The sequence below is a fragment of the Pistacia vera genome, unplaced genomic scaffold (assembly GCF_008641045.1).
Source record: "Pistacia vera cultivar Batoury unplaced genomic scaffold, PisVer_v2 Contig607, whole genome shotgun sequence".
Classification (NCBI taxonomy): Eukaryota; Viridiplantae; Streptophyta; class Magnoliopsida; order Sapindales; family Anacardiaceae; genus Pistacia; species Pistacia vera.
Window position 1 is genome coordinate 113,983 of NW_022196454.1, and position 13,769 is coordinate 127,751.

Below are 13,769 nucleotides of genomic sequence, written 5' to 3' on the forward strand. Positions count from 1 at the left end.
GTTTGTGATGGCCGATGGGAAAACCTTGTAATAGTCTACAATGAGGTTGCCAATCATTCTCAGGTAGATACCGTAATTTGACAATTATACCGACTAAAGCAGCTATCGTCCATCTCTCAGTTTTAATTTAACATCACAGACTTGACTACGCACATTGTATTATTATTAATTAATTCAATGGACGCTAAAGTCCCATATACTTACCACTGCCTTTTTTATTATCAGCCTAACTATTGAACGAAATGGAAGCAACCACGAAACCAATATAACAATAAAATAAATTATAGATAATAAGTAAAGAGAAAATAATACGCGCGATTTATCTTAATTTACCCAATATAAGTTATGTCTAACTGAGTCAATATTATTGCAATATTTCATCATCTCTCTCGTTTACAATAAATGAATTATCTTATAATTGTTATCACACTTAGAACAAGAGAAAAATTTATTTATATACTTGCAAGGTTTAAAGTGACAAAACCTAGTTTTATAAGGATTTATATTCCTAAGCTTAAACCCAATAAAGAATTAATGACTTAAAGAAATCCTACAGTGGTTATACATGGAAAAGATCCAAACTACCTACGAACCTGGGGGCGCTGTCCCATGACCCTCGCCCACTAATCAGGCAGCAACACCCCTGAATGCATCTGTATAACCTATTAATGCTGAAGTAGTCAACAACTCCAACAACTATTATATCATAGTTTATTATTTTAAAACATTATAAGTTTATGTATGTTGTCGTGAGGCTTTAAGACAATTTTCTATCGGGTAATGTTATTTGTACAAACTCTTATATAAAGAGAGTATATACAAACTGACGTGATATATCACAAAGCATGTCATATGATATTGAGACCCACATAACTTAATATCACATTAATGTTATGTGGCCTCATGTTACGTGACACTCACATAATATGTCACGATTACTTTGTAGTTTGTACAAATTCTCTTTGTATAAATGGTCTGTACAAATAATTTTATCCTTTTTCTAAATGAGTCCATATTATGCACACCTCAGTATTAATTACAATAATTTATTCTCAACCAATACTTTATCAAAAGAAGAACGTGTTATAGGGTTAAAATACCAAACACAAAGGAGATAACGTGGCTCATTATTCTTCATATAATATACATTTGAGATCATTATGTCACACTTTAAGATAGACACCTTCCTCATAATACAAATATAAATGGCCTTGACCCTAATTTTAATCTTGAGGAACCCACTTCAAATTTAGCGCGTGAAATTCTTAAAATTGAAATTTAGTGATTGGATGATAAATTGTTAGCTAGGGTTGAAGCTTTCAAGCTTCCAACTGCCTTAACTGTAGCATTAAATTCCTCTTTGTAAAGTCACAAAGAGAAAGGAAGAGCGCCACATGTTAGTTGAGGTTATGGGATTAGCAAATGTCTAGCTAGCATGCATGAATATGAATAGTTCCTTTACCTTTATAATTAATTATCCGATTAATTAAAAGTTATTGGTAATAATGGGGTTTAATTACTTAATGCATTAATTTCAGCGTGCATTAGAATTGGAGAAGACTTTGGGATCAATTGAAAAGACTAAATATGAGAGATTTTAGTCAGAACAGTAGTTGGTTAATCATAAATTTAGCCATTGGGATCCACCCATGTCAACATCTTATACCGCTATCTTACCAAACATTTCTAATCATTTTTTTCTCAAATTAATGCAACTAAGATTTTTTTTTTTTTTTTGGATTAATTAATACATTTAGCTGTAAAATTAATGGATTCCGTTATAATGTATAAATACTTTTAAATGTAACTCAAACTTAATTACTCCTTGATAAATTTTCTTCTCAAAGAGATTTTGTACGAACCAAGCGTACGTGTGTTTGATTATTTGCCAAAAATAAGATAAATAAAAAAGAAGAAACAGGTGAATAATATTTGAATATTATAAGAAATTAAATATTCTCCCAGTAATTAGGACAGTACTATTTACAAGTGGCGAGGCATGGTCCAAAGGCAAAGCATGTGATAATGTCCACATAGGCCACAATTTCAGCTATAAATTACTTTAGATTTTGGACCACATTGTGGTTAATTTATGGCATTTATATTAAATTTATTATTATTGTCGTTGTTATTTATTTTAGGCCATTTGAATGATTTGATTGGAGTTAGAGGACCACGGTTGTCATTAACCTTAATTAACATTCTAAACCCAAAGATTATTTCCCTTAGGGGCAGGGGCATTACATAAAATAAATTAATTAGCTGTACAAGTTAGGTCACCTTTTACATCACTTATCCTTAGATCATTACTGATGAAATGCAGTCCAGTCATCCAAACGGACCCAATAAAAAGCGATCCTAGTAGCCACTGTCCAAGCCCAACTTTCGGAGATCGGGCTCGCTCTTTGTTGGGTCGTTAAAGATCTGATGGGCTGGGCAGTAGAATATGAAATTGAAAATATGTCAAGATTTGGCAATCCTATTAAAATGGACTGGACTGTGGTGCAAATATCTTTGACGATTGCCACAAACTTAAGTAATGGTGACATCATATGTGTTGGGCAGATTCTTTTTATATTTTAAAGTTTCCAGATGTTATTTATTGTTGTGGACAAGAGTTTCTATGGTTGTATACCTGTGTATTAATTTATCTTTACATTTTTATTATGCTATATTAAATTAATAATAATATATAAGACTCCGGCGTCCCAAATTAGGGTGTGGATTTGTAGTGTGATCATTATATTATTTATTTGTAAGGTTTATAATTTTTGAGGTGTTCAAGGGTGAATGAAGCAATTAAGCGAAGAAACAAGGTGGAAGCTATGGTATGGGAATCCAATTAAATTAATGTTATGATGAAAACAAAATTTAATAATTTTGAAAATACAAGTATTAATTAAGTAAACTCACATGGAAAGAAAGGCACCCCAAACAGGATATGCCAATGCTTTCTTCTTCTTTTTTCTTTTTTTTTTTCATTCACTTGCCCACCCTTCCCTTAAGAATATACAAACACTGATTTAAAAAATAAAATTATAAAATTAACCTCAGTTGTCCGGATAATTGGATCCCAATGGTTTCAACTCTCAACTTTCTTCTCTTGAAACTCATCTATCCTGAATATCCTTTCAAGACCCATTGTTATTTTTCAGTGAACTTTAAAATTTCCAAATTATATATATATAAAGCTGAATACCCATGCGGGTTGTTCGGTATGTAGCACGTTTTGGAACTCATAGAATTGTTTCATTTGTCAATTTGTGGATTTCGTGTGGTTGAATTTTATTGGTGATGTTGTAGAGAGATATTAATTGTTGAATTGGTATTCAAAATCCAAAGGTAAAAGCATACATATTTGAGTGACACGTAGGGCACTTTTTTCTTTTTTTTTCTTTTTAGCTCTAAAATTGGTTTATTTTTTATCTCTAGAATTGCTCTCTCTTGCCACGTCAGATGTGTGGTTTAATCAGGGGCGGATCCAACCCCTTTGAGGGTAAGCCCATATCATATTAAAAGTTTAAAACTCTCTCCACTCTTCTTCCGACTCCACCTGCTTTTTATGATTTTATCCCCAAAATTCTTTACTTTCTCATTCTCTCCTTCTCTTCGTCATACTATTCAATCTTAAAACTTTTAAAGACCGAAATTATTGAAGCTTTCACTACTCAAGATGTCACAATTAGCTTTATTTTCTATTTTATCAGTTTTATATGTGTATTACTCATTTCAATTTAATTTATTTTAGGGTTGAATCATGCTCTTTTTTTTTATTATTATTATTGAGGTTTTTTATTCTAATTTAAGGGGAAAAAACATGGATCTTGTGAGTTTATTTTGTGTTTTGTGTTTAAGAATGAACTTGCTTTCCCAAATTAAAACCTTAAGTATATTTTAAAAGACGTTATTCTTCACCCTTTACCCACTACTTTCCTACATTTCAAACGTCACCGTTCTGCTACTCAAAATAAATAAAGAAATTTGAGTTACTAGTTATGTTTATATCAAAAAAAATCTTTTTTTTTTTTATTAATTCATATTAAAAGTCAATGCAATGTTGACTTGATTTAAGTTTTGGTTGACTTTAGCTTAGGTTAGGTCTAGTTAAAGTCATAAAAAATTATATTATAATCTTTGAAAGCCAAAAATTAAAAAAAAAATTAAAAAATTAAATGAAGGTTTTGCTCAAGGTTTACTTAACACATTTAGTCAAAATTTTGCTTCCCATGAATTTATTTAAGTAGAAAAGCATTGCGTTATTACATTCTTTTCTCTCAAGTTCTTGATATTGTATTATTTTCTTTGCTTAAGGTTTGGTGATTTTTTGAAGTTTTTACTAGTTGTTTAGCAAATAATGACGGAGCCGTGGAGGCCCCTTGGGACAAAAATCCTGGATCTGCCACTGGGTTTAATGAGATATTTTTAACTCTAAGATTCATGAATACCCATGCTAGTTGTTTGCCATGAATACCCATGCCGGTTGTTCGCCATGTGGCACATTTTGGAAGATCTAGAATTGCTCAATTTTGACACATTGGATTGACAAGCCATTTAAATTGCTCTATCTTGACACGTTGGATTGATATTTATTGATGCATCTATAATTATTAATTAATTAAAAAAATGGGATTTGTATTAATATTTAATAATAATAATAATAATACAGGTGCATTGCATTGACATTCCAAAGATGTGCATTAATAACAAGTATACAGGTGCATTGCATTGGCATTTCAAAGATGTGCATTAATAACAAGTATATAGGTGTATTGGATTGCTATTACTAATTGTGGTTTAATGACATTTGTCTAGGATTGCTATCTATAATTATGTAGGTGCATTGTATTGACATTGGAAAACTTTCTTCGTATTGAAATCGTATTTAATTGCGTTGGTATTCGGAAGGTCTAAATAAGAGGTTATAAAAATGGCTCATTTTCAGTTGTGTGTCATTGCAATTTGTGCGTTGGTATTCGGAAGGTCTAAATAAAGGGATATAAAAGGGGCTCATGTTCAATTGTGTATCATCGCAATTTGTTAGTTGGCGTCAATGATACGTCTGGTCTTTTGTTAATTGTTTATATGTTATTTTAGTTTGTGAAAATAATATGTATGTTCTTCACATGCATCTTGATCGATGGTTTTTTATTTATGTATGTTTTGGTTGTTGATTATAGGTTGGAGATTTATGAATTGGCATGGAATAAATGTAGGATGTCGGATTGATACTGTCAGATGAGTTGTTATTTTGATTTGTTCTTCTGAATTGAAAGTATATGTTCTAAGTATTTTAACGCGAAACTGTAAGTATGTCTCCCAATTATTTTAACGTTTTTGTTAGATTGAATGATTATTTTTGTTCGGCCAATTTATTTGAATGATTGATTGTGTTATTCCTTCCGAATGGTAAGCGTGTTCCTTGATATTTTTAACATGAATATTAATTAACTTTTGTTGTTTCCGTTTTTTAGGTACTAGTTTTTATATGGATGGATAATTGTTACTTAACAATGTTAACATGAAGATCGATTATATTTTGTTATGTTTGTTTTCAGGGAAATGAGGATTTGTGTTTATATTGATTCGGTGCGTCTCTTCTGCCGACCGATCGGTATAAAATGTGAATTCATTGATTTTGTTGATTTCATTCGTACCAAGTTGTGTTTATTAAGTCTTCGGTAAGTTCATTGATTTGGTATGTTTGTGGTTGCAATCGATTAGCGTGAATTATATGCGCACTGATGTTTGCTGATTTTATTTTTCAGCTTACAATTCAGGCCTAACAATGAGTATTTGTTGTTGGTATGTTCATGTGACAAGCAATCAGTTTTTCCTGTATTGTTGACGCTGAGTAACATTAAATGTTCATGGTCTGTACTTTGTCTAAAGATTAAGCATTGTTTTTTTTACCATGTTATCTATTTGTTCCAGTCGATATGTAACCATTTGTTTTGGGACTAAGCTCATTTGTGGATTGGTTTATGTTAACAAGACTTGTGTGAGTGTTGTTTTTGCTAACTCTGTTCTTAGGTTACACAATCGATCCTCAACTATAATCGAATTGTGATGCTCGGTGCACTGTTGTCACGGGGTGGCAAAATCCGATAGTAGTTGAGGTTCGATTTTTTGATTTATGAATGGAATGTTATCAACCGCAGCAGACTTTGAAGAATCATAATTATGAGCAATGGTTAGGCAACGGATTCCACACTATTTATTAGACAATTTTTTAAAGATGCCAAACTACAATATCAATAAAAAATTAAGTGGCTTAACGTCTCTCTAAGTTGGTATTAGGCAAGCTGCCTAATACTTGTATAAAAATAGATGGAATTGTTTATCTTTATAATATATCAAGCTATCCAAATTTTTGTGTTCCTTAGACCATGGATAAGTATTCAAATTTATGGTTTAACAATGTTCATAGAAAAGTTATAGTAAATCTGCACGTAAAAAAAAAAGGTATAACTAGCTAACTTATATATATATATATATATATATATAAAGTACGTACATGCAACTGCTGCTAAACATGATCCATTGATTCTAATTTTAAATATAATCTTTAGCACATAACGGGGTACTGCAACCTACTTGAGTGTGTGTGGGTATAATATTCCATCTCAAACTTTTCATTTTTATATACAATTGATTATCAAATCAAATCAAGAAATAAACTGGTGCATCTTTGTTAGGGCCAAAAATCGTTCTTGACCCAAATAGAAAAACAGGACCACCAGTGAGGAAGAGATCGGGCCCAATCCCAAAGAGGCCCAAGCCAGATTAGTCCCAGTTGATACGCGAGATACGGCCTGCCCAAACCATCTGGGCACGGGCTTCCCAGTTCCAGTTCACTTCCTGGGCCTATAGGCGAGTCTAGAGCCCACGGCCCCCACTAATCAATTTCCTGTTCCTGATCAATCTCCTATTCGAAGTCACTTTCTTATTCCTGATCACTTTCCTACTCAAAGTGGCTTTCCTGTTCAGATCACCTTCCTATTCAGACGTTGGTAAGATAGCTCACCACCGCCCTAATTCTTCTAGTGTTTGCATCAGAGTCGCACTAGGACTCCTACTCCCACTAGGATTGGGAGACCAGACAGTCGCTATCTAAACAGAGGTCAGCCCTCTCACAAAGCACATTACATTACACCTTCACACCTGAAGCTCCTACTTGAGAACTTCACATCACTACCATAGTCACAGTCTCCGACTAGACTTCCGGTAACCTCTCTACTCCCTATCCCTCACTATACTAGTCTCTTTCAGTCTTGTTGACTTGAGCGTCAGAGTGCCTATGGCAAACACCACCCCGGTGCTTTCCTTTCACTTCAAGCGTTTGTTTCTCTACGTGTGCAGGTACAGCGGATCGCTAGTGGCCTCAATCTCAGGGGATCAGACCCCCTTTCCATACAGGTAGATTTTTACGTTTACAATCTTCCTCCATATATTCTGTGTCTTTTCGCCAACCTAAGTTTATTATATCTTTAAAATAATAAATTAAAGCTTGTTGTTGGTGGCTGGTGCTGGTGATGATGATGGCGTGAAGTGTGTTTGATCAAAAGCTTGATTCTTACGAAGTAATTAAAATGATTGTGAAAAGAAGAGATAATAATGTAAAGACTAAAGAGCACATGGCTGCAGTGTTGAGATAAAATGAAGCAGAATTATTATATATGAGTATATGAATCTGAATTTGTCCACATTACTTAATCGAAGTTGGAACTTGTCGACATTACATTACGTAACTTGACAGCAAATTCTAAAACCAAAGACATTAGTAATAGTGTTGGATCTCTCCATCTGCATTTAAATATGTCATCAATTCAGTAATCGGGTCCTTCAATTTGTAAGGTTGAGGTGAATTCTAACCCCACACAAAATCCATAAAAGACTCTTAAAGGCCCCACTTTCACCCACAACTTTCTTTCTTCTTCACATTGCCATGAATATGATGTGCCCACAAGCCCAACAGGCAGGATTTTTTGCCTTTGCAATTTTTAAGGGTTTGTATTCCGTACACCAACTCCTTTGGTACACCCAACACAACTGTATATTATATGGAAACCAGAATTTGTACAATTTGTAATAAAAGTTTGATTGTTGATGTGGCCCAAGACAAACGTTTTATGTACACTTGGGCCCATGACCCGCATTGTGAATCATTCACACTGGTGGGCCTCAATGGATTCGTCTCACTCAAAGCTGGGGATCGGCCTAGATTCTACGTCCACAATCCTCCCACAGCTCCGTATTCAACCTTTTTTTGTTGATCGGGGTATCCAAGTCAACTTGCATGTATCTCAACCAATCTCCTCGAGCTCTGAAGTTGACAGCTAAGTAAATCCCCTCAGTGGCCACCTTATTAACAATCCAGGTGGATTAAACTCAGAATCTCTTGAGTAATACATCCAAGAGTTTTAGTTGACCGTTGGGACACCCAGTGGTGGTTACATATTCAACCCTTTGATGATGAAAATTTAATGTATAATGAGATAGTAGTTTATGGAATTTCACTTATTAAGAAAATAAAATTTGAATTAGATGGTTATGGTAGGACATGCAGGTTAGGCAGAGCTGCACATTTCTGGTTTTAATTATACAGAAAAGAAAGCGATCAAGTATTGGATTTAATATCAGTTTGAGAAATCTGGTTTTAGCTTTACGAATATACTACACATCAGAACCACAAGCTCCATCTTTATACGTAATTTTTTATTTGATTGAAAATTATTCTCCATCATAACACGTTAGTTTTGATTTAATTCTTCCATCTTCACACATTGGATGAGTACTAATAATAATTATATAAATATATTACATAGATAAATCATTTAAAAAAAAAAAAGGTATAAAGATGGAAGTTAGTCTATTTTCAAACATTGGCTGGAAAGAATCCTATACTGTGAGAAAAAAATTTACCAATCAATGTCAAACCTGACAATGAACTCAATATAAATTGTAAGTTCAAATAATTAATCTTCATAATATTAATTGATGTTAATAATTATAAAAGTACAATTATTAATTTTATGTTAACTCAACTCTGTACATATATAAAAGTTAATATTAATTTACTCTAAAACTTATATAATCTAACAATTATCATCTCTTAATCTAATTACTTTATTCTATTAGAATAAATTTGTTTACAACCTCAAGTAACACGTTAAGATAAATCATTTTTTTTTATCAACCAAATTAAATCCAACATCGAACGATAACATCCATTTGGACCACGGTTGCCAAACCATTATTCACAATCCAAACAATATATCATAATATCATTATGACGTTTCTTACTTGAATATTTAACAAAATATTTATTACGTTTACTACCGTTTCGTATCCTCTTATCCAAAATGTTATTAATGTTTTTTCAATCAATATATTTACTTATTACTAGACATTTATTGGTTTTCCCAAAGCATCTTTTGTATTCTCAAAAAACAAATAAATACTTTTAAATTTTAAATAAATAATTTACATAATATTAAAGTGATACGAACTTAAATCACTCGTGCAAGTTGAGAAGACTACCTGAATATTATGTGGTCTAATCATACAATCGATGTTATTTTTCCAATTTATTCTTCTTATCATTTCTATTAAACTCATGTCAGTTAGATCTTATTATTCTTAAACAACCACGTTTATTTATTATAACATCTTCATTCATATTCCATTTGTTTCTTTTGTATTCCTAATTGGACAAAACACATCTATCAATAACATCAATACCATTCTCATTATACTTTTTGATTGATGTGATTGATATTTTGATGATATCTCGTATTGTGCCGTGTGCGTACTAATCAAATATCTCAAATGTTTAATATACCTATATAGAAATTAACATGAATGCGGACCGTTTACATTTAAATATAAGTAATACTTGACATTAAATGATTAATTTACCAAACTATTAAAAACCAGATTCAGATAACAACGTTGACTCCTATTAATAATAAACAGAACATTATCTAAGCAGCTGAAATACCAAAGAAAGAAAAAAAACTGTTTGCTACCCACACGTGAATTATATAAACCACATATACCATATCGACATCATAATTTCCATATACTTGCACCCAAAAAACAACATCAAGACATCATGATTCCTTTCAAATTAACAAAAAAAAAACCCACAGGTCTATTACAATCACCATCAGAAATTCTACAATGAATCATTGTAAAAGCAACCGACAAAGATCATACCGCTTTATAAGCAATACGGTTAACGTAAGTTTTACTAAAACTATCGTATTTCATTAATCTATTGATTTCATTATTTTCTTAGTCATACAGAAAAATGATATTATACAAAATGGTTAAATATACAACTAATAACAATAAGATAGTAGTTTGTTTCGCAACAGTCTTATAACAATAATGGTTAAACATACAAATGACTCTGCCTAACCGTGTGCATCTTTAGTTGTTAATAATTTTCTAATACACAAAAAACAAAATGCATTTTAGGATCCATATTTAAGTGAGTCATATTTGATACACTTATTTATTCTTAATTGCTTAATCATAAGGTAATGGTATTATGATTCCCAACAATGAATTTTTTATTTTTTTTACTATTATGAATCTAGTGCTTCAAAACCATTACTTACTGTACAATTTACAGATGCAAATCTCTGAACAAACAAGCAAACATAAAACAAATATTACAAAGAATGGACATTTCGAAACGACGACACAAACTACCAACAATAACAACAGTAGGACTTTCAATTCTGAAGACACTTGCAGAAGTAGAAAATAAACAAGTTTTGCTACTGCTGGGAACACGTTTGTTCTTCATCGAACATGGTACATATATGGGATTAAAACTACTGATTGTAGTTTGCCAAAAATATAACATGCAAGCAATATATCACACTGTCGTTGCTCTGCTTACTGTACATGACAACAGAGCTATACAAATTCTAATGAAATTAGTAAAACTACCTAATCATTTCTATAAACTGAAATATTACATGAAAGAATTCAAGTCCTTGACTCCAACTGTAACAATTCTCATTAAAAGACGAATGTTTGGAACTTGCAACAAGGAGAATCAAAATCGTATACACTGGGACAAATCAACGTCACCAGAAAATATCACATGTCATAGATGTAACGTGGATTACCAAATAGTCTGTATGAAATTTAATTTTTTAGTAACTTTCTTAAAACTCACTCAATTATCAACGATTGATCCAAATATTTAATAACTTATAAAGAAAAATTCATCACAAAATTACAATGATCAGTAAAACGTAAACAATATTTAATAAAAATATTAAACACCAATGATTATGACCATTTCAAATAATTAAATATGTTCGACAAACATCAATCTAAATATTGTTCCTATAACATATAAAAATAAATTTTCATTGCATTATTCATTAGATTGAATTCTACGCCGAACCACAACATATTTTGGAAACCCGCCTGCCGAACCATTGTTAACTATTTATTACGCTATGCTTTAATGCACCACAAACAGTTTTGCTACAAGTTGTCAAGACTTTTTTAATCAACGTGTATATCTGTTGTTAGATGTCTCTTAATTTTCCTAGAACAACTTTTATATTGCGTGATACAGTACCCTTGAAATTGTTCAAACATTATGTTAAAAAATTGAACATATACAACAAACATCAATCTAAATATATTATAATCTTAATTAAAAAAAAAAAAAAAAAAACTAGAAATAACCATTTCTATTACACATTTAAAAAAAAACTTGTGTACCATTACTGATCAAACAAGATCAAAGTCGAACTATATGCATGTTTCATAACCATATTATCAAACCACAATTAAAAAATTAATAAATATATTGTGACATCATCATATCATCTCTAATTTTGATACTTGACAAAATATTTATTGTCCATCCTTTAAAAATGTATCAATAAGATTTTATTATTAGTAAATCACATTGTTTATTTATCATAATAATTCAACGTCTTGCTGAACCATTATTAACTACCTAATTAATATGTTGCACACTTAACAAAAATATTTATTACGATTTTCTTTAATATTCTACAGATAGTCTACTAATGTTTCATATTACCTTATCAAAATAATTATTAACACTGTTTCGATCGACACGTTTATTTATTACCAGATGTCTGTTCATATTCCACCTTTTCGTATCTTATTCTTCTATAAATATTGCTCTGACATCAATCACCGATTTAACTTTCTTCAGATACTATATACTTTAATTGTTCATTTCTTCTCCAAAACTTAATTTGAAAATAGCTGACAAAACATCACAACCAAAAGAATCTACAACGAATACCAGCAACAACCTCAATAACAATAATTCTCCACCGAGGCAACCAGAAGGTATAAATGTTCCACGTCTTTTGTATCCTAAATTACAAAATTGCAAACAAAACAATGATACATATTTGCGGAAATATAAAAACCATTAAATTTTTTTTTTTGATATGTCGAGAGTTCATCTGATAATTATGTTTATACGTTCATGTTACCGTTTCCTTATATTTATAAAATTTGATTGTATATTATTTCTGCAATTGGTTTAGACATTTTTCAGGGAATGCTGGAATTGAGGGAGATTTTCAAAAAAGTTGAGAGCAATCTGGATGATCTACATGCTAAAAGAGAGAAATTCGGAGAAATCATTGACCATATGTTACAAATCATGAAATCTGTCATGAATATTATTTATAACCTAAACAAAAGAGAGTATGCATATACACTAGAGGAACTGAACAACTATAAGAAAAATAGAAAATAAAGTCTATATCGTCCAAACCCACTTCACAGTATGAAAAAACGATGTACTTATTCATTTTATAATAAAAGTGTTATTTTCTATATTCAATTTTATCTTGATTTTGGTATTGCTCATTAATTGATTGAAAATTGTTCTCCATCATAACATGTTAGTTTTGATTTAATTTTTCAATCTTCACACATTAGATGAGTACTAACAATAATTATATAAGTACATTACATAGACATTCCAAAAATCTAATAATTTTCAAGAAAAAACTTATAAAGATGGAATTTAGTCTGTTTTCAAACTTTAGCTGAAAAAAATCTTATACTGTGAGAAAAAAGTTATCAGTCAATATCAAACCTGAAAATGAATTCAATATAAATTTTAAGGTTAAATAATTAATCTTCATAATATTAATTGATATTAATAATTATAAAGATATAATTATTAATTTTATGTTAACACAACTCTCTCTCTCTATATATATTCTAAAACTTGTATAATCTAACCAGTATTATCTTTTAATCTAATTACTTTATTCGGGGTGAGCAAATTTGTTTATAACCTATTTTAAAAATATTAAATATGCATACCTGTGCAACTCGCAGATCCCATATTACTGTAGTAGATATTTCTTAATAATGAAAAAGAAGAGAAACAGGGGAACATTTCTAGAAGATATGAACGGTAGATTCCAGGTTCTATTCAAGAATATCCATCAGATAGATCCGAATCTTCTCGAAAAATGCTACCGATAAAATTACCAATTTAACCTTCAAGGTTTGAACGTATACATTACGATGCGGTGAATTTATCCTTTGATTGACTTGTTTGGTAATGTTCAAATAAAGAGGGTGTCGTTTTATATGAAAGTGCCACCCATGCATATTAACTTTTTAATAACATTTTAGGTAAGAGAGTGAATTGGATATTCTTCTCACCGTCAGAATTATACCATGCGTCATAAATGAGCATATGCACCTTTCCCTTTCCTTCCCTCGCCTCT